We start from the raw sequence: 23165 nt of genomic DNA on the forward strand, positions 1-23165 counted from the left end.
GCCTGTCTCCCCAGGTCCTGTTCAGAAACTCTATCTGTGCCTTTGGAGAGACTGCCCCAAGCACACAGGCCCAGCAGCCACCATCTATGGCCCCCAGGACCTAATCACCTACATAGGGTTCAGTGCATGTGAGCAGACACTGGGCTTGATTCCTGCCCAACAGCTCATGCCAGATACCCCATGCCCACCTCATTAAGAGAATGAAGCCACATGTTCACACCCAGGCCGTCATGGTGATAGAGTGGCTGGGGTCCTACCTTCCCACCCTTCAATGCTGGTTCAGAATCAGCTGTCAGACCACATTCCTACCCTGAGGTGGGACTTTGGGACATTGTGCACCAGGGACACTGACCACTTTTAAAGTTCCAGAAACAGAGGGCCAGCTGTTTCCCTGGAAGTTTGTTACATGGGATAACCCAAGGCTTGCCTTCAGGAACGGGTTTCCCACCACATAGCTGCCCAAGTCCCGGCACATCCATAAGTTCATGTGAAGCCTTCCTGCCACATCCACAGCCCATGCCAACCCCTCCTGGAAACACTGGAATGCTTGTTCCTGGGCATGTGATAAGCCCAGACAGCTTCAGCCTTGCAGGACAACTAAGCACATCTGGCAGTAGTAGCCAGAGAGCCTATAGAAAGAAGTTAGAGATGAAACAAGATGTTATGAGAATACTTTACTAGGCAAAATCACATACCATAAAAATGCTTTAAAATGCATCAGAAGAAGATGAAAAGACACAAATGGACAATTGCATAGTGATACAGGGCTGTCAGAACACAATAAAGAATCCACATAGTTTCCATCCTTTACCCAAGAAAAGGAAAGTTCTAGGCCACCTCCTCCTCAGCACACTCCTCAAATTCTTCCTCCTCAGCCATGGCATCCTGGTACTGCTAGGTTTCCGGCACCAGGTCATTCATGTTGCTCTTGGCCTCAGTGAACTCTGTCTCATCCATGCTCTTGCCCATGTACCAGTGGAGGAAGACCTTGCACTTGAACATTGCTGTAACCTGTTCTGAGACATGCTTGAAGAGTTCCTGGATAGCCGTGCTGTTGCCCATGAAGGTGGCCAACACTTTTAGCCCCTGGGGTGGGATGTCACTGATGGCTGTTTTTTTTTGTTTTTTATTACTATTATACTTTAGGTTTTATGGTACATGTGTGCAATGTGCAGGTTAGTTACATATGTATACATGTTTTGGGGTAGCCAGTCAGCAAAGTAGCTGATGTTCTTATTTTGAATGTTGAACGTTTGTTCATCCACCCTCTTCATGGGCATGCAACCCCTGAAAATGGCAGCCACCATTAGGTAGTGCCCATGACTCGGGCAGCCATCATATTCTTAGCATCAAACATCTGCTGGGTAAGCTCAGCCACAGTCAGGGCCCGGTAATGCTGGCTGCCCTGGCTGGTCAGTGGGGCAAAGCCAGGCATGAAGAAATGCAGCCTGGGAAATGGGACCATGTTCACAGCCAGCTTCTGCAGGTCAGCATTCAGCTGACTGGGGAAGTACAGGCCCATGGTGACCCCACTCGTGGTAGCAGATAACAGGTGGTTCACATCACCATAGGTGGGTGTGGGCAGTTTTAGCGTTCTGGAATAGATGTCATATAGAGCTTCATTATCTAAGCAAAAGGTCTCATCTGCATTTTCTATGAGCTGGTGGACTGAGAGGGCGGCATTGTAGGTTCCACCACGGTGTCTGTCACCTTGGACTAGGGCAGGATGCTGAATGTGTTTATGATCCTCTCCGGACACTCCTCCTGGATCTTACTAATGAGAAGCGTATCCATCCCAGACCCAGTCCCCCCACCCAGGGAGTGGGTCAACTGGAAACCCTGCAGGCATTCACAGCTCTCACACTCCTTTCTGACAATGTCCATCACTGACTCCATCAGCTCCGCACCTTCTGTTTAGTGCCCCTTGGCCTTGTTTCCGGCCCCACACTGACCTGTAAGACAGTACAGTCAGTCACTTCATAGCCAGGTATACGGTCAACAGTGGTCACAACCACAATGCAAAATGGACCAAGTGTCACATGTAAGGTGAAAGCACCATTCATCCTGCAGGTGGGGCAAATGAAACACCCTACCCCAGAGTTACAGGACAGCAGCCTCCCCTGTTAGAAATTAAGTCAGGAGTCAAACCTCAGACATGCTAACAGACCTTACTGTAGGTGGCTCCTACCCATTTTCAGGGAAGACAGTAGCCACGGACTCAGCTCAGCTCCCTGCAGGGAGTTTACAACAGTAGCTTCTCACCTTAAAGAGACACCTGGGCCTTCCTCCCAAAGCCCATTTAGGAGAGGCAGATTGAGTGACTCTGAGGATAGGAAGATGTTCAGGAGCCTTAGCTCCACAGTTCCCACAGTGATGACATTTGGGAACTGCTAGATGAGCTGTCCTGGCTAAAGAGCCGCATGGCAGTCTTCACTCGCAGCTCAACAAAGATGAAGTCGTTGGCCTGAAGATCAACCCGAAGGGCCCCGAGCACACAGAGTCCATGATGCCCGGCTCCAGGTCCACAAGCACAGTGCAGGGCACATACCAGACCCCTGAGTGGGGCTGGAGGGTATTAGCAAGGGGAGGGCCACTCTTCCCAGGACAGCAATCAGAGGACTGGGTTCTCAACGCTGGCCTCATTGTAGTACATGTTGATGCGCTCCAGCTGCAGGTTGCTGTCCCTGTGGCAGGTGTCAGCAGAGTTGATAGGATGTTCATCAGAGATCACCCCCCCAGAACTGCAAGAGATTGGAGGGGCCAGACAGGCCAGGGCTGAGTCACTGAGGTCAGGAAGCCAGAGGCACCCCTGCCCCTCTCCTAGCTCCTCTACCACCCCCACCCTCATCCACACCAACATCCCTAGGCTGCCGTGTCCCTGGAGTCCACCTCGGCCGCCTCACCAGTCACCCAGTTCCACTGCATCCATGGCAGGGAGCCCAGGGTCTGCAATGCAGTGGCACCGCCCCTGCCACTGCCAGTGCCAACATCTTCCCTGGCCACCCAGCATGCCAGAGCTGGGACCTCAGAGCCCCAGATGCCAACCTTGGCACCGATCTGGTTCCTGCACTGCCGGGTCTGCATGAGCACAATCTCCCTCATGGCCAAGACGGTATTAGTGCAGCAGGAGAAATTTGAGAAGGAAGAGCTGATGTGCAACGACCCAGCCCACCCTCTGCCAAAGTTTAAATGGACCCTCACCTGCCTCCCTCAGCCTTGGATTGGGCTTCCAGAATAAGCAACAGCTTTACATCTGCACAGATGTACCCACCTGTGAATCCCTTGGAGTTGAACATCTGTTGGGGAACTCAGGTGGCCTTGCTGTGGTCCTTTGGATGTTGGGGAAATCTGGTCAGCTGGAGAACTTCCTCCCACATCTTTAGTTAGATTAAATCCGTAGCTGACATATAACTGAATTTTCCTCCCATGTGGGAAGAGAAGCCTCTTATTTCAATATTCGCAGAGTGCCTTGCAACTATCCTAGACTGATGACATATTTTTGTAATTGATGAGTCTTTTCATCTATTAGGAGATATGTGATTAGGAAAGGCCTTCCATATGTTGACTCAACAGGACTTAATTGTAAGTTTTACTTTGGAGCGGTTCAAACCCACAGTCAGCTATGGGTGTTAGAGATAGTCAGGCATCTGATTTAGCATGAGTCTTCTTTAGAGTAGGATTAGCCCTTTCACCTTTCCAGAGGACTGTGGTCTCTACACAGAGTGAAGGTAATACTGGATTCCTAAAGCTGAGGATAGGTGTTGGGATACACCTGAAAATGGACCATTGTCACTTTGCAGGCTTTTAGATTACCCAAACTGAGGAATTATTTCTTCTGGTAAACACTTTTCAGATGGGGTGGGGAATGCCTCGATCTATCCAGTGAAGGTATCAGTAAGCATTAGCAAATATTTGAATCACCTGCAGGAAGGCATCAGAGTAAATCTGAGTTGCCAGTTCTCACCTGGATAGATTCCTCAATGTTGGACAGGCTTGACTGGAGAAGGAGAAAATTGCTGGCCACTTGGGTCACGTCAGCAACAGAGCTCACAGGGCTGAGTCACCTGTTTTATTGTCTTGAAAAGATTTACCCCAATAAACAAATGAGACATTAACAAAAACAAAGAATCTCTTCTAGGGTGAAAAGAACCATGAAAGTGCTGAATTATATTCCTATGATTGATATTTGGCATTAGTAATTTATTACCATCATTCAGACAGCCAGAGAGGCCCTGGACTGAATTGCAATACCTGGCCCAATTTTGTACTTCTTCAGAGTATTCTGACACAGTTGTATGTATGCTGACCAGCATGCCCATAGCTTAATTGGCCCTTTCAGTGCATGGGCCTTGGCTGGGGCATCTACTAGGGCACTTCCTTTTACATAATCAGTCTCTCTTTTGATGTCCTCTGCAATTAATTATAGTCAGTTTTGGCAGCAAAACAGCATTCTAACAAGCTAAAAATCTGAATGATGTTTTATGGAAAAGCCCTTGGGGTCAGGAGTCCTTACCCATTCCAAACTGCAGCATTAGAATGAAGCACTAAAAGATCATACTTGGAATCAGTGTAAATGTTAATGTTTAAATCCTTTCCCAACTGCAGGGGCCTAGTAAGTTCAATTAACTCAGCTTTCTGAGCTGAGGTAGAGGGTAGCAATGCTTGTGCCTTGATTCTCTTGTGCTAATGAGTATATCTAGCTCTTCTGTTTTCCTGATGTATAAAAGAACTTGCATCTGTTAACCACTCTGCCTTGGGATGGTCAAGGGGCTCATCTCTCTTAAGTCTGGTCTTCTAGAATAAATCTGTTTTATAACCTGTGACATGCTTTGGCTGTGTCCCCAGTCAAATATTATCTTGAATTGTAGCTCCCGTAATTCCCATGCATCATGAGAGTGGCCCAGGGGGAGGTAATTGAATCGGGGGATGGGTCTTTCTCATGCTGTTCTCATGACAGTGAATAAGCCTCATGAGAGCTAATGGTTTATTTATTTATTCAATTTATTTATTTATTTATTTATTCTTGATACATAGTCTTTCTCTGTGGCCCAGGCTACAACACAAGAGCATGATCTCGGCTGCCTGCAACTTCTACTCCTGAGTTCCAGCTATTCTCCTAACTCAGCCTCCTGAGTAGCTGAGATTACAAGTACCCACCACCATGCCTGGCTAATTTTTGTAGTTTTAGTACAGATGGGCTTTCACCATGTGGGCCAGGCTGGTCTCAAACTCCTTACCTCAGGTGATCCACCACCTTGGACTCCCAAAATGATGGGATTACAGCTGGTGGCTTTATAAAAGGGAGTTTCCCTACACAATCTCTTTTGCCTGCTGCATGTAAGAGATGTGACTTTGCTCCTCATTTGCCTTCTGCCATGAGTGTGAGGCCTCCCCAATCATGTAGAACTGTGAGTCAATTAAACCTCTTTTCTTTATAAATTACCCAGCCTCAGATATGCCTTTACTAGCAGCATGAAAATAGGCTAATACAACCTGTATGCCAGAAAGGCTGGGCGCATCTGTGGACTCTGGCTGATAAGTAGCTGCATTTATGGTTTGGCAGTCTTTAAGAGTTATGTCTGGAGTGTCTAGCAATTAGGCCTGATACATTCATAAATATTCTCCTATTATCCACTGGTGCCATTTATCTTCTAGGAAGACCTTCTCTTGGTGTGGGGTCAAAAACCTGTAGGTGCTGTCCTAATGTTAGTTTATTAGTTTTGCCTACTAGAAAAGTTGTAGCAGCAATAGCTCTAAGACATCAAGACCACCCTGAGCCCACCTGGTCTATCTGCTTAGAAAATTAGGCTACTGGCCTTGGAATATTCCCCAGTTTTGTGACAAGGTTACCAAAGGCGTATGCCTTGCTTTTTGGCCACATAAAGAACAAATGGTTGATCCAACTTAGGGACTCCCACAGCTGCAGCAGAGTCCAATTTCTTCTTAAGAGTATTGAAGCTTTGCCTATATGTCTAATTGCATTCTAGGAGTTCTAAATCTTTCCCTTTAGTGTATCATATAAGGATTGGCTACATGTCCAAGTCTGGGTACCCATAGGCAGTAGTATCCAGCCATCTCCTAAAAAAGCCCACAGTCATTTCTTGGATTGGGACCCTCACATGACTAAAATAACTTTTTTTATCTTCTAGGGATGTTGATCAGTTCCAAAGGTTAAGACAGATTCCAAATATTAAAGTCTTTCAGTCAAAATCTGAGGCCTGTGTAGTGATACTTTATATCTACAAATTCCCAGGAAATTTACCAATTTAACGGTATTGTTATTTGGGTCTTCTTTAGGTGGGCTAACAATGAGCAAGTCACCTATATACTGAATAATTGTGTCCCTTCCCAATTGGTGATTTCTTAAGTCCTTAGCTAAAGCATTTTCTAATAAGTGGAGGCTATCCCAGAACCCTTCAGAGATGCCTATCTAGGTTAATTTTGAGGCTGAATGCACATATGGATCAGTCCATTCAAAGACAAACATATTGTAAAACTGGATGCACAGAAATGCAAAAAAATGCATCTTTCAGGTTTAAGAAGGTAAACCAGCTAGCTTCCCCTGGGACTTGGGTAAATATTGGGGGACAATGAGGTGTATGGAGACAACTGCATTTATTAATGCTCTAAGGTTTCTGACAAATCTGTACTTTCCATTAGACTTTTCATCTGGTAACATGCAAGTATTGTAAGGAGACGCTCATGGCCTTAATAACTCATATGGCAGTAATATGGAAATAAGGGTTTGAATTTCCGCTCATGCTTCTTGCCTTAAAATGCATTGTTTCTTCTGAGGGTGAGGAGCACTAAACTGAAGTTGGATTTGAATGTGGGAGGTATTTAGTGCATTTCTCAGAGCCTGTGTGGCCCAAACCTCAGGATTTACTTGAGACAACACCTCAGGTGGTAAATGTGACAGCTCATTCTCAACTTATTTTTCCCCTGAGGTGTCAGGAACACAAGTAACACTTTCTCTGCTTTATGATCTGTGAAGGTGACCATGACTTGGTCTCCTGAGTCAATAAACCTCTGCCCAGTAAGAGGTCAGGCCTTCAGACATTACTAAAAAGGCAGGTGAGAAACACAGAGGCCCTGGAGGACAACATAGAAGATAAGAAAAGCAGTGTTGTTGGGCTTGTCCATCATGAGAAGACAGGAGCCAATTGTATTGAATCAGGATGGAGTCATCTGTTCCCATACCTAATAAGAAGTTAACAATCCTACCTTCCACTTCAAGAGCCAGCTGAGGATCTTCCATCTCTCAATAGCTAATAGTCCAATGAGATCAGAGGCAGGAAGTATCAGGCCCTACCCCTTTTGGATCTGCTGGGCGCTGATGATGACTCCCTTGGAAGCACAGTGCATTTCCTTTGGCAGTGGCTGACCATCTTACAGAAGACACATTGATTTATATCCAAGGCACAGTGGGCCAGAGGCACAGACTGGGACTTTCACCTTCTCACTTCCTCTGTGAGGGCCAGGGGTAAAGGGGGCTGCCTCTGAAGGGGTGCAGAGCACAAGGTTGCAGCTAGAAGCTGGGCCTCTTGGGAGGTTTGCTTTGTTTTGTTTTCTCTGCCTTATTCCTGTGACAGGAAAACTGCAAAAGCCAAGTCTAAAAGCTGACTCATGGGAGTCTGGGTCCCTAAGCATTCCCTAAGGCTGCTTTCAGCAGCTTTCTGCAGATATCAGAAGCAGACTGGGCTATAAAATAAACTCCTAGCAATGCCGCAATGCCTGTCCCTCCTTGGAGTCAGGAGCAGTGTTAGTGTATTTCCTCAAGGTCTAAATTATCCACCCTTGTAATAAGGCTAGGTTTTCATTTTCTCCCTGAGTAATTTTCCAGACTTTATAAAAATTAAAACGTTGTATCATGCTTTTTTTATTCCTTCAAGGAGTCAAATGACCATAATTTTTTCTCTCTATATCCCACTTTCTTCCTAATTCATTTCTCTTTTCTAGATCCTAATTCTCTTTTGGGTCCTGCTCAGGCACTGCTGTGCCTCCTACGTGATAGGTGCCATGTGCCTGGTTGCAGGCTGCCACTCTATTAGCATGTGCACTAGCCACTCCCATAATACATTGCTTTTCTATCATACAGCAGGTAAACATAAATGTATGCAAATCTTGCATGGTCAGATAATACATCAAGGTTAGCCTCTTAAATTTGTCTGTGAATTTTCCTGTAACCTCTGAAAGCTGTTTCAGTTTTTCCTTGCATGTGGGTGATTCAGACATAGAAAAGGGTACATATACCTATATAGTGTCCCGATCATCATTTGCCACTTCCCAGAGAGGGCAAAGATTCAACTTTGCCAGCTGATAAGAGACCCAGGACATGTTGTTCTGGTGAAGCTCAGGTGTTTTGGGGTATGCATGTAAGACAGGACTGGAAGGGCAGGGAAAAGATGATGTCTGGACAGTAGATTACCCTGGAAAACTAGAAGGAATTAATAACATGTTGCACACCTCACCAGAACTAGAAGGAGTCTGACTGTGTTCTTGTGTGGTGCTAGGACTGACAGTGGAGAGTTCAGCCTCAGCTAAGAAAAGCCTAATATTAAGAGGTACTTGCATTAAAGGTAATCTATTATGTGCTGTCCATCTTTTGTCTTTTTTTCCATCCAACATATACAAGCCAATTTTAAGTTTTTATCCTGACCAAGCATCAGAGAAGCCTGTGTATAATGTATTTCCTCCCATTTAGTTTCTCTTTTATAAAACAAATTAAGCTGCAAAAAAAGGAGTCAGACCAAACAGGGAAAATAGGAAGGCTGTAACTTGTATATTGAAATGTATTAGTCCATTTTCACACTGCTATGACAAAACTGACACACTTTCAGGGAAAAAGTGACATGCTGGGTTTAGAAAGTAGGATCCAGCTGCCCTATATCAGCTCTTCAAAGATGACCTTATGCTTAAGAAATAAGAGAAAACTGTTAAGAAAAAGTCTCATGTTTTCCAACTTGATGCTAATTGTTTGCAGAGGGCTGTCATAAAAGAGATTGTCACTAAACAGGCATATCTGATCTCATCATGTAGGAGTCTTGTATGGCCATAAATATTCTGCAACTGTAATTTGTGGCCAGCTTAAAAATGTGGCTATTTTAAGACCATAAATATTAACCTTCTAGATGCCTTGTGATTACCTAGCTACTTATATTAAGATAGGGTATTCTAGTCATGTTTATTAAATTAGAAGCTTGGTAACCATGACTACTTCTAACAGCAAGTCTACTGCTCAAGGATAAATTTTATTTCTCAGGAATTTTGTGCATTTTGTTTGATGGAATTTGATGTGTTTACTAAAATAGCAGAAAAGTGTGAAATTAGTACTCAAGGATTTCTCAGGATTGGATATAAAGTAAACAAAATGATTATAGCTAATACACAACTTGATACCATTGATATTCAAAAGAAATTTTGTTTGAAACATGATATTTTTTAAATTAATTTATTAATTATTATTGTTATTATTTTGAGACAGAGTCTTTCTCTGTTCCCAGGTTGGAGTGCAGTGCACCATCCTGGCTCACTGAAACCTCTGTCTCCCAGGTTCAATTCATTCCTCTGCCTCAGCCTCTCAATTAGCTGCAATTACAGGCCTGCATCACCATACCCAGTTAATTTTTGTATCTTTAGTAGAGATGGGGTTTGACTCTGTTGGCCGGGCTGGTCTCAAACACCTGACAGCAAGTGATCTGTCCATGTTGGCCTCCCAAATTACTGGGATTGCAGGCCTGAGCCACCCCTTCCAGCCACAATGAGATTTTTCAGTAATTCTAACTGATTTTCTGCAGGGAGCTGAACAAATTCAACAGATCATGGGCCTAAAGTAGGAGAAGACTGAGGACAAACTCTGGAACACATGTGATTAAATTAAGTATAATTGAAACCAAATAAAATTTAATAAGGCTGTACCTTTTAGTTTCAAGATGTTTCCATCATTTTGAAATGTGTTATTCAGCGGAAAAGAAAAATAATGTTTACCACCAGGGTAAAGAATAGGGTTCCCTGCAGGGATTGATTGACTGAGAACTATGGCTCAGGATTAAAAATTATTTTTTCCACTTATAAACTAAAAATTAATTTTTAAGCCTCTGTTGAGCAAATAGACCCCTCTTCTTGGATAACGACCTTCCAAAGTTAACCTGAAAAGCTAGTTCAAGCCATGGGTCACACATAACTCATTATACTCTCCTCCCTTTGGTTTTAAATTTAATTTTAATTTTTAATTTATTTTTGTGGGTAGACAGTTGGTGTAGGTATTTATAGGGGTATATGGCATACTTTGATACAGGCATGCAATGAGTAATACATAATAAATAAAATGTGGTATCTATCCCCTTGAGCATTTATAGCTTGTGTTATAAGGAATCCAGTTATACTCTTTTAGTTTTTATAAAATGTATAGTTAAATTATTTTTACTATAATCACCCAGTTGTGTTATCAAATACTGTCTTATTCATTCTTTCTAATAATTTTTGTACCCATTTAGCATCCCCACTATCCTTCTTTTCCCCCACTGCCCTTCCCAGCCTCAGGTAACCACCCTTATACTCCCTATCTGTATGACATCAATCGTTTCGAATTTTAGCACTCACAAATAAGTGAGAACATGTGACATTTGTTTTTCTGTGCCTGACTTATTTCACTTAACATAAAGACTTTCAGTTTCCTTTATGTTATTGCAAAAGACAGACTCTCATTCTTTCTTATTGCTGAATAGTACTCCATTGTGTATATCTACCACATTTTCTCTATCCAGTCATCTGTTGATTGACATTTAGGTTTCTTCCAAATCTTAGCTATTACCAGCATTTGTTTTTGACTGACTTCTGGAGAAAAGCCACCTTAACTGATGTGAAATGATATCTCACGTTAGGTTTGATTTGCATTTATATAATGATAAGTAATGTGGAGCACCTTTTCATTTGCCTGTTTGCCATTCGTATGTCTTCTTTTCATGAATGTCTATTTAAAATTTTGTCCACTCTTTCATTAGATTACTACATTTTTTTCTTTAGAATTTTTTGAACTCAATATAATGTAGTGTATTAGTCTGTTTCTGCATTGCTATTAAAAAACAGGGACTGGGTTGTTTATTATTCTATTTATTTATTGAGATGAAGTCTTTCTCTATCACCCAGGCTGGAGTGCAGTGGCATGATCTTGCCTCACTGTAACCTCCCCCTCCGGGGTTCAAGCAATTATCTTCCTCAGCCTCCTGAGGAGCTGGGATTACAGGCACCAGCCACCATGCCCAGCTAATTTTTGTATTTTTAGTAGAGACTGTGTTTAACCATCTTGACCAGGCTGGTCTTGAACCCCTGACCTCGTGATCCACCGACCTCAGCCTCCGAAAATGCTGGGATTATAGGCGTGAGCCACTGTGGCTGGCGACACTGGGTAATTTTTAAGGAAATAAGTTGAATTGACTCACATGGCTGGGGAGGCCTCAGGAGGCTTACCATCATGGCAGAGAGGGAAGCAGGCCCCTGTTACAGGACAGCAGGTGAGATGACATGTATGTGAAGCAAAGGGGGAAGAGCCCCTTATAAAACCATCAGATCTCATGAGAACTCATTATCAGAAGAACAGCATGGGGAAATCACCTCCATGATCCAATCACCTTCTACCAGGTCGCTCCCTCAGCACCTGGGGATTACAATTCAATGTGAGATTTGGGTGGGGACAAAAAGCCTAACCATACCATGTAGTTATAAATTGCTTTTCAGATGGGTAATTTACAAATGTTTCCTCCCATTCTGTGGGTTTTCTCCTCACTTTGTTTATTGTTTGCTTCACTTTAAAAAAGCTTCCTGACTTGCTGTAATTCCATTTGTCCATGTGTGCTTTGGTTGTGCTTATGGGGCATTATTTAATAAATTTTTGCCCAAACCAATACCTTAAAGAGTTTCCCCAATATTTTTGGAAAACTTTGATAGTTTGAATTGTTAGGTGTTTGTCTTTAATTCATTTTAATTTGATTTTTTATGTGGCAAGAAGTATGTTCTAGTTTCATTCTTCTGCCTATGGCTTGCCAGTTTTCCCAGCCCTAGTTATTACAGAAACTGTCTTATGTTTTGTTGTATGTTCTTGGAACTTTTGTTGAAAATAAGTTTAGTTTTGTTGAATGAGTTTGTCTCTAAGTTGTCTATTTCATTCCATTTTTCTTTATGTCTGTTTTTATTCTAGCCTCATGCTGTTTTAATTACTATAGATTGATGGCATAATTTAAAACCAGGTAATGGGATTCCTCCACTTTTGTTTTTTATACTCAGCATAACTTTGACTATTATGGTGTTTTGTGGTTCCATATACATTTCAGAATTTTTTTCCATTTCTGTGAGGAATGTCATTGTTATTAAATAGAGATGGCATGAAATGTGTAGATTGCTTTGGATTGTATGGACATTTTTAAAAATGCTGATTCTTCCAATCTGTCAACAAATAAATATCTTTCCATTTTTTGTGTCCTCTTTCATTTATTTTATCAGTGTTTTACAGTTTTAATTGTTGAGAACTTTTATTTCTTTGGTTAATTCCCACAGATTTTGTTTTATTTGTGCCTACTGCAAATAGGATTACTTTTTTAAATTCTTTTTCAGTTTTTTGATGGTTGGCATATAGAAATCCTACTGATTTGTATGTGTTGAGTTTGTATTCTGCAAATTTACTCAAGTTATCACTTCTAACAGTTTTTTGGTGGATATATTAGGTCATTCTCACAGTGCTATAAAATTAATCGGTGACTGGTTAGTTTATAAAGAAAATAGGTTTAATTGGCTCATGTTCCTACAGGCTGTATAGAAAGCACAGCCCTGGCTTCTGCCTCTGGGGAAGCCTCTGACAACTGACAATCAAAGTGAAGAAAAAATCTTGTGCTTGCATATCACATGGTAAGTTCAAGGGCGAAGGGAAAGTGCTACACACTTGTAGATGACCAGTTCTCATGAAAACTTACTGTTGTGGGAATGGCACCAAAGCAAATGATGCCAAACTCTTCATGGAAATCCTGCCCTCACAATTCAATCACCTCCCCACTAGGCCCACTTCCAACATTAAGGATTAAATTTCAATATAAGATTTTGGTGGGAACACACACCCAAACTATCTCATTTTGCCCCTTGCCATTCCATATCTCATATCCTTCTCATATTTCAAAATACAATCATGATTTCCCAATAATCCCCAAAGTCTTAACTCACTTCAACCTTAACTCAAAAGCAAAAAGTCTCATCTAAGAGAAAGCTAGTTCCTTCCTACTATAAGCCTATAAAATAAAAACAAGTTAGGTACTTCCAAGATAAAAATTGGGCATAGGCATTGGGTAAATACTCCTATTCTAACAGGAAGAAATAAGTTAAAAGAAAGGTGCCACAGGACCCATGCATGTCTGAAACCCAGAATGGGAGTTATTGAATTGTAAGGCTCCAAAATAATTATTTTTGACTCTATGTCTCATTTCCAGGACACACTAATGCTTTGGGAAGTTTCAACCTTGTGTCTTTGCATGGTTGAGCCCCCACAGCTGATCTCACAGGCTGGTATTGTGTGCCTCTGGCTTTTCCAGGTGTAAGGTGAAAGCTGTAGCTAGATCTACCATTCCGGGGCCTGGTGGACAGTGGTCCTCTCCTCACAGATCTACTAGGTCATGCCCCAGTAGGGAGTCCACATGGAGACTGTAACCCCACATTTCTTCTCTGCATTGTTTTAGTAGAGGTTCTCCATGAGGGCTCCACCCCTGCAACATGCTTCTGCCTGCACACCCTGGCTTTTTCATACATCCTTCGAAATAAAGGTGGAAGCTCCAAATTCTCAACTCTTTCATTTTGTACACCCACAGGCCTAACACCACATGAAAGCTACCAAGGCTTATGGCTTGCACCCTCTGAAGCAGTGACTATAGTTGTAACTGGGCCAACTTGAGCTACACCTGGAGTGAGCAGTGGCCAGGATGCAGGGAGCCATGTTCCAAGGCGACCCAAGGCAGATGGTGTGCTGGGTCTGATCTCAGAAACTATTCTCTTCTTTTAGGCCCTAGGGTCTGTGATGGGGGGTTGCCTTTTAGATTTCTATAATGCTTTCAATTCCTCTTTCCCATTGTCTTGGCTATCAACACTTGCTTTTTTTTTAGTTTATACAAATATCTCTAACAAGTGGTTCCTCCATAGCCTGCTTGAGTTCCTGTCTTATAAAATCTATTTATTTTTCTACCACATAACTAGACTGCAAAGTTCTCAAGTTTTACACTATGCTTCCCTCATAAGTATAAGTTATAACTTTTTTTTTTTTCTCTAACGTGTGAGCATAGGTTGATGGAAGCAGCCAGGCCACATCTTGAATGCTTTGCTGCTTAGACATTTTTCCAACAGAAACCCTAAATCATCACTTTCAAATTCAAACTTATGTATATCCCTAGGGCATGACAGACATTCAGCCAACCATTTTGCTAAGATGATATGCCTTAACTTTTGCTTCAATCCTAATAAGTTTCTAATTTTCATCTGAGAATGCCTCAGCCGAGCCTTCACTGTCCAGATCACTATCAGCATTATGGTCACAGCCATACAACCAGTCTCTAAGAAAATCTCAACTTTCCCTCATTTTTCTGGCTTCTTCTGTGTCCTATAAACTCCTCCAACCTTTGCCTGTTTATCCAATAACAAAGTTAATTCCACATTTTCAGGTATTCTTATAACAATTTTCTAAAATTTGGTGCCAATTTTCTGTATTTATCTATTTTTGCATCACTATAAATACCTGAGACTGGATAATTTATTTTTAGAAAAGGAGGTTTAAGTGGCTCATGACTACAGGCTGTAGAGAAGATATAGCACTAGCATACACTTCTGGGAAGGCCTCTGGAATTTTACAATCATGGCAGAAGTTGAAGCAGAATCTTGCAATCTTGCACATCACAGAGCAAAAAGTAGGAGCAAAAAAAAAGAGAGGTGAGTTGTTACGCAATTTTAAATAACCAAATCTTATGGGAACTCACTCACTATCAGGAAGATAGTACCAAATGGGATGGTGCTAAGCCACTTTTGAGTAATCCACCCCAATGGTTAAATCACCTTTCATCAGGCCCACCTCCAACATTGAGAATTACATTTAAAATGAGATTTGGGGGAGGATACATATTCAAACTCTATTAGAGGAGTCTTTATGTTTTTTCAAATATAAAATTATATCATTGGCAAAAAAGATAATTTGACTTCTTTTCCAACTGGGATGGCTTTTATTACTTTCTCTTGTCTTATTGCTCCAGATAGGACTTTCAGAATTATGTTGAATAACCATGATAAAAGCAGATATTCTTGTCATCTTCCAGATTTTAGAGGAAAGGCTTTTAGTTTTTCCCCACCTAGTATGATACTAGCTGTGTGTCTGTCATGTGTAACTTTTATTATGTTGAGGTATCATTCCATACCCAGTTTTCAAAGAGCTTTTAATGATTAAGGAATATTAAATTTTATCAGATAATTTTTAGCATACTTGAAGTGATTATATGGGTTTTGTCCCTCATTTTATTTATTTATTTTTTTTATGAAGTCTCCCTCTGTCACCCAGGCTGGAGTGCAATGGTGTGAACTTGACTTACAGCAAACTCCGCCTCCCAGGTACAAGTGATTCTCCTCCCTCAGCCTCCTGAGTAGCTGGAATTACAGGTGCACACCATGGCGCCTGGCTAATTTTTTGCATTTTTAGTAGAGATGGGGTTTCGCAATCTTTGCCAGTCTGGTTTTGAACTCCTGACCTCAGGTGATTCACCCACCTTGGCTTCCCAAAGTGCTTGGATTACAAGCATGAGCCACTGCACCTGGTGCCTTCATTCTGTTCATATGATATATCACATTGATTGATTTGCATGTTGTACCATCCTTGCATCTCTGGGATAAATCCCATTTGTCCATTATGAATTATTTATTTATGTATTGTTTAACTCAGTTTGATAGTACTTTTTGCAAGTTTTTGCATCAGTATTCCCAGATATGGGCCTGTAGTTTGCTTTTTTAATGTTTCTTTGTCTGGTTTTGATATCAGTTTAATACTAGCCTCAAAGAATGAGTTTGAAAATGTTCTTTCCTTCTCTATTTTATATCTGGTCCTACAGACTTTTTATTATGGATTTAATTTTGTTATTTATTATTGGTCTGTTCAGGTTTTTGATTTTTTCCTAGTTCAATCTTGGTAAGTTTTGTGTGTCTAAGAATTAATTACCTCTAGGTTTTCTAATTTGTTGGCATACAATTTCTCACATTAGCCACTAATGATCCTTGATTTTCTGAAGTGTTACTTGTAATGTCTCCCTTTTCAACTCTGATTTTATTAATTTCTATCTTCTCAGTTCTTCAGTTCACCTGTCTAAATATTTGTCAATTGTTTTACTTTTCAAAAAAATCAACATTTTGTTTCATTGATCTTTTGCATTGTTTTCTTCATTTTAACTTTATTTCCACTCTAATATTTATTATTTATTTTCTTCTAATTTTGAGTTTGGTTTGTCCTTTTTATTCTATTTAATTAAGATGTATTGTTAGGTTATTTATTGAAGGTTTTCTGTTTTTTATATATGCACTTATAGTTTTAAATTTTCCTTTTATATTAGTAACTCTTTTACTATATTCCATAGGTTTTGCTATGCTGTTTCCATTATCATTTATTTCAAGAAATTTTTCTATTTTCTTTTTAACTTTTTTATTGACCTACTGATTATTCAGAGCATATTGCTTAATTTTCAAGTGTTTGTGGAGTTTCTGAAATTCATTTTTTAATTGATTTCTAGTTTTATTCCATTGTGGTCAGAGAAAATGCTTGATATTACTTTAATTTTTTGAATGTTTTTAGACATGTTACTTAACATATGATCTATCCTTGAGAGTGAACCACGTACTGAGGGAAGAATGTGTATTGTGTAGCTGGTGGATGAAATTTTCTGTAAATATCTATTTAAGTTCATTTGTTTTATAGTGCAGATTAAGTCTGGTGTTTCTTTGTTGATTTTCTGTCTGGAATATCTATCCAATGACTAAAGTGGGATGTTGAAGTGTCCAGCCATTATTGTATTGAGGTCTCTTTCTTTAGCTCTTATAATATTTGCTTCATTTATATAGGTGCTTTAGTGTTGGGTGCATATATATTTCCAATTATTATATCCTCTCGATAAATTGATCTCTTTATTATTATATAATGACCTTCTTAATCTCTTCCTACAGTCTTTTGTTGAAACCTATTTTTGTCTGGTGTAAGCATAGCTATTTCTACTTTTTTCTTTTTTTTTTTTTTTGGTTTCTATTGGCATGGAGTAACTTTGGCCATCCTGTTATTTTCAGTCTAAATGTATCTTTATAGGTAAGGTATGTTTCTTTTTAGGTCTCAGATTACTTTCTTGCTACTCTATCCTTTCATCCATTATTTGTCTTTTGATTGGAGTATTTAGTTCATTTACATTCAATGTTAGCATTGATAAGCACTTACTCCTGCCATTTAGTTATTTGTTTTCTGATTGATTTTTCTTCTCTCGTCCTTTTCTCTCTTCCAGTCTTCCTTTTAGTGAAGGTGATTTCTCCTGTAATATAATCTAATTTCTTCCTTTTTACTTTTTGTACATCTGTGATATGATTTTGATTTGAAATTACCATAACACTTGAAAGTAATATCTTATAACACATCATTTTAGAGTGTGAACAATTTTACACTGATTGCATAAGCAAAGAAACAAGCAGAGCAACTAACAAAAACTCTACACTTTAATTTCATTGCCATTCTTTTAAACTTTTTGTTGTTTCTCTTCATTCCCGGTTTTACTGTCTACATCTTGGAAATGCGTTGTAGTTATTTTTGTAATTGGTTTATTGTTTACTGTTTCTATTTGAGATTTTTGCACACCATTATTACCATGTTATAATATTCTGTGTTGTTCCTTGTGCTATTACTAGTGAGTTTTATACCTTCAGATGATTTCTTATTGCTCATTCACTTTTTTTCTTTCAGGTTAAGAACTCTCTTTAGCATTTCTTGTAGGACATGTCTGGTGTTAATGAAATCCCTCAGTTTTTGTTTGTCTGGAAAAGTTCTTATTTCTCCATCAAGTTTAAAGGATATTTTTGCCAGACATATTATTCTAAAGTAAAAGCCTTTTTCTTTTTCAGCTTTTTTAACATGTCATGCCATTCTCTCAGCCTGTAAATTTTCCCCTGAAAGGTCTGCTGTCAGATCTACTGAAGTTCCACTGAATGTTATTTGTTTCTCTTCTCTTGCTGCTTTTAGATTCATCTATTTATCCTTAACTTTTGGGAGTTCAGTTAAGTGCCTTGCAGTTGTCTTCTTTAGGCTAAATCTGCTTGATGTTCTGTAACTTTCTTGTACTCAAATGTTGATATCGAATGTTGCAGAATTGTTTAATATTATTTAACACATTTCTTTTAAAAAAGTTTAACTCATCTCTTTTTCTATCTCCTCTTTAAGGCCAATAACTCTTAGATTTGCTATTTTGAGGCTAATTTTTACATTTTCTAGGCACGCTTTATTTTATATTCTTTTTTTGTCTCCTCTGACTTTATATTTTCCAATAGTCTGTCTTCAAGTTCACTAAATCTATCTTCTTCTTGATCAATTCTTTTAAGTAATTCTTCAGTATGACAATTGCATTTTAACTTCAATTTTTTTGCTTTATTCTTTTTATTTCAATTTCATTGTTAAATTTATCTGATAGAATTTTGAATTTTTCTCTGTATTATATTGCATTTCTTTGAATTACCTCAACTAGCTATTTTGGATTTCCTGTATGAAAGGTCATATATCTCTGTTTTTCCAGGATACATCACTGGAAACCTATTTAGCTTGTTTGGTGAGGCCGTGTTTTCCTGGATGGTCTTGATACTTGTAGATGTTCATCTATATCTGGGCACAGAAGAGTTGCCTATTGTAGTCTTCAAAGTCTGGGCTTGTTTGTGCTCATTATTTTTGGGAACACTTTCCAGGTATTCAGAGACTTGGGTCCCAACCCAATAACACAGTAGTTTATGTAAACACATAAAGGTATGGCATTGGTGGCCTTGGATTAACATCAGGAAAAATTATCTTGATTTATCAAGTGAAGTCTCTTGCTCTCTTCATTTACTTTCTCTCAAACCAGCAGAGTCTCTCTTTCTCTGTGCTGAGGCATGTGGAACTAGTGTTGGGGTAACATAAGAACCCTTTTGGCCTCCAGCACTGAGACCGTGCTGGTTCACATCTCAGGTAGGCACAGAACTTAGTCTCACCCAAGGCCCACTGTAACCACTAATTAGCTACCATATAAGGTTACTCAAAGCCCTAGGACTCTATGATTAATAGATGGCAAAGTCAGCCAGGTTTTTGTCTCTGCTTATAGGGTGGCAAGTTCTCCGTAGCCATGAGTGGGTCCATAGATGCTAGGGAGCTGGAGATTAAAGTATAGAATCTTCACAATTTACCTGCTCTTCTATTTTGCTGTAGCTAACCAGACATTTAGGGCATAAAACATAGTATTTTCTAACCTTCTTTCCTCTGTCTGCAGGCAGAGGAGCCTCTTCTATGACTGCCAACATCACTGGCCCATAGGAGGTTTCTGCCAAATCATCATCAATTTCTCACTTAAAGACCAATACTCTTTAGTTAGCTTGTGATAAATTCTGCAATGCCTGGGACTCAACCTTTGGCCCAGAGCAAGTACAGAAATGCTGACTAAGACCCTAGGTCTGGACTCAGGGACTCTAAGAATCTGCTTGGTGCTCTACCCCACTGTGGCTGAGCTGGTATATGAGGTGCAACACAGAGTTCCCTTTACTTTCCCCCCTGCTCTTCTCAAACAGAAGAAGTCTTTCACCATAGCTACCACATCTGGAAATGTGCTGGGTCACACCAGAAGTTAGCACTTCTCAGAGCCCAGTACTCATGGTGTATTACCTGGGTATCACTGTTTTTTATTCTGGGTACAGAGATTCTTTAGTCAGCAGGTGATGCATTCTGCCAGGTCTTTACTGACATGGCAGCACTGACTTTAATGTTAAGTCCTTCAGTCACTGTGTTTTCCCCCTCCCAAATTCACAAGTTTCTCTGTGTTGTGCAGCTGCTGCTGGGTGGGGGGTGGGGGAGTGGTGTTGTGAGCACTCCCTTAGCTGCTCTGGCTGGTGTCTCAGTAGGACACATTCTCCCCAACCTCCACATTCCACTCACTCCCAGCCCAGCTCCGCAGTATGACTAGCCTAATAATTGAAGTCCTCGTGGCCCAGACTGCCCCTTAAGTTCTCTTAGGATCCAAAAGCTCTTCAACTCATGTGGCAAGGCTTGTAAAGACTCAAGGTGCCCACCCTGAGATGGGAGATTTTTATCTCACTAGGGCCAATCAAAATGCTCTCTATTGGCAGATGTCAGCTGAGTACAATCTGGGTCTGCTTTTTACTATGACAGGGTAGTACTGAGTTTATTGCAAAGCCTCACAAACTGTGCTCTCCCTCTCCCAAATATACAATCTCTGCAACATTTGGCCACTACTGGTGGTTGAAAAAGAGGTGGCATCAGTGTTTTTAGACTGTAATTTTTTTGTCTTCTCCAATGTCTCTTTCAGTGATATGAAGTTAATACCAGGTACTGTGATTGCTTACCTAATGTTTGGTCCCTTTTATAGTGCTTCTTGAATATAGTAAATTGTGAAAATTTGGTGTTTTAGTATGGGGGAAGAGTGGTGTAGTCTTATATTCTGCCTCCTTACTCTGTCTCTGCCTTAAATTTTTTAGATTCAGGAAGTATGTTTGCAGGTTCGTTACATGGTTATATAGTGTAATGCTGAGCTACGTGGGATATTATTGATCCCATCCTCAAGGTAATGAGCATAGTACCCATCGTTTCTCACCCCCTGCACTCCTCCTTCCATCCTTCATCTAGCAGTTCTCACTGTCTGTCATTGACATCTTTATATTCATGTTTAGAATCCACTTATAGACAAGAACATGTGGTACTTGGTTTTCTGTTCCTGCATTAATTTTCTTAGGATAATGACCTCCAGATGCAACCATGATGCTGCACAGGACATGATTGTATTCTTTTTAATGTGTGCATAGTATTTCATGGTGTTGGATATTTCTTTCCAATTTATTGATTCACACATAAGTTAATTCCATGCCTTCCCTAATGTGAATAGCAATATGATGGATATACAAGTGCATGTGGGGTTTCTTTTTGTAAAATTTTTAATTTTCTTGTGGATATATACTCAGTAATGGAATTGCTGGTTTAATGGTACTTCTATTTTAAATTCTGTGAAAAATCTCCAAACTGCTTTTCACAGTGGGTAAACTAATTTACACCACAGTATATAAGCATTTTATTTTCTCTGAAGCCTAACCAGAATTTTTAATTTTTTTACATTTTATAGTAGTCATACTGAATAATATGAGAAGGTATCTTACATTGATTTGCATTTCTCTGATTATTAGTGATGCTGAACATTAAGAAAACCATGCCATTAAAACACTGGCAGGGGACATAAGCAGACACTTCTCAAAAGATATATACAAGTGGGATTCTTATTCTATAGCAATAAGCTGTCTTTCTTTTGAAAAATACAAAATCAGACCATTTGAAAATTGGTTTCCCTTTAATTGTAGTGATTGACAGTATGTTTCCCTTCTCTATCTCCTTTTCTTATTTGTGATTTTTTCCTGATCATTATGAATCCACTCAGTAGAGGAACCTCCATTCTTAATCTGTGTGAATTGTGCTGATGAGCTAGTCAGTTCTCTTAAAATCACGAACAAGAGTTTTAAATTTCCTAGTTAATAATACATTTTTGGTGTGCCACAGGATACTCCTAGCATATTGACGTCTGATCCAGGCATTATGGATTATGATGATTAGTTCTCGGATTTCTATAAGCTTTGAAATTAAGAGGTATAAATCTAAAATAAATTGGGCTTCATACTCTTTATGCATTTATTGGGTTTGTTAATTATTTCGTAGGAAAACAGATGAAAGACTTTTGTAGAACTCAATTCTGTTTTACCATATTTAGGGTTAAAAGAAGGGAATTATATTGATATAATTGAGAGACTGAATTAACCTGTCATCACATGTGATTTTTCTAGAGTTTTTTAATGGTAGTGACACTCTTTTCAATATGTCATTGCCTAGCTTGTGTTTCTGGGGGACACATGGGTAGCTAGTACTATCCATCTAAAACATAATGATGTGTAGAGTCGAATCTCCCATTTCTTGAATCTGTGCTGGTCACAATGACTTGGTTTACAAAGAGGATGCAGCAGAAGTCATACTCTAGGACCTCCAAGGCTAAGTCATAAGAAGCTTTGCAGTATTTCCCTGTATGTCTTGGGACCAACTACCAAGTGGTGAGGACTCCAGGTAACATGGAGAAAGGCCACATAGGCACTGCACACAGCAGCCAATAGGCACTGCCTGCCATGTGAATAACCCATCTAGGCTGTTTAGCTTAGTTGAGCTTTCAGGTAACTTCAGTAGCAGCCAACCAACGGCAGCTGCAAGAGGGACTCCAACAGAGAACTTTTGTAGCACCCGTCAACCCACAAAACCTTGAGAAATAATGTTATTTAAAATTACTAAATAAAAATAACAATAAAAAATATTAAACAATAAATATTTCCTTAAGTTTTGGAATGGTTTACTATTCAGCAACAGAGATCTAGAACAAGTACTAATTATTGCACAATACTGAATAAGTGTAAGTTTAGTTTTATAGTATACTTCTATATTTTAAAGCCATTGAAATTTCTGGACAGAGTGTAAAAGTGAGCACTGATTAAATGGTTCCCAAGAGAAGCTGTCTATTGTATCTCAACATCATCATTTACCAATGGGAGCTGTGTTTTTCTTTTGCAAAATACACTTTTTAAAGTTCATTTAAAAAATAATAACAATTGTTTAGAAAGGCACATGCTATTTTGAAAAAAATTTGACAGAACCAGAAAAGTATAAACTTTCAGCCTCTGATAATATTTGTATACTATTTAACCCATAAATCCAAAGTCTGGTGGCAAATATGTTTATGTTACACTGACTTTTGGATAAATAAGTTAAACAAACAGTTTTCTTTTTAAATGATAGGTCTTATAATTGGTATAATGTTGAGATGGATGCAGTGAATGGGCTAATCATCATAATAATA

General features: G+C 39.8%; 1 pseudogene; it reads right to left on the reverse strand.

The window, feature by feature from the left end:
• Positions 1–691: 691 nt before the first annotated feature.
• LOC129053447 (tubulin beta-8 chain-like) lies at positions 692–3102 on the reverse strand (annotated as a pseudogene).
• Positions 3103–23165: the final 20063 nt, after the last annotated feature.

This window comes from Pongo abelii, chromosome Y (genome assembly GCF_028885655.2).
Source record: "Pongo abelii isolate AG06213 chromosome Y, NHGRI_mPonAbe1-v2.0_pri, whole genome shotgun sequence".
In the NCBI taxonomy this organism is placed as follows: domain Eukaryota; kingdom Metazoa; phylum Chordata; class Mammalia; order Primates; family Hominidae; genus Pongo; species Pongo abelii.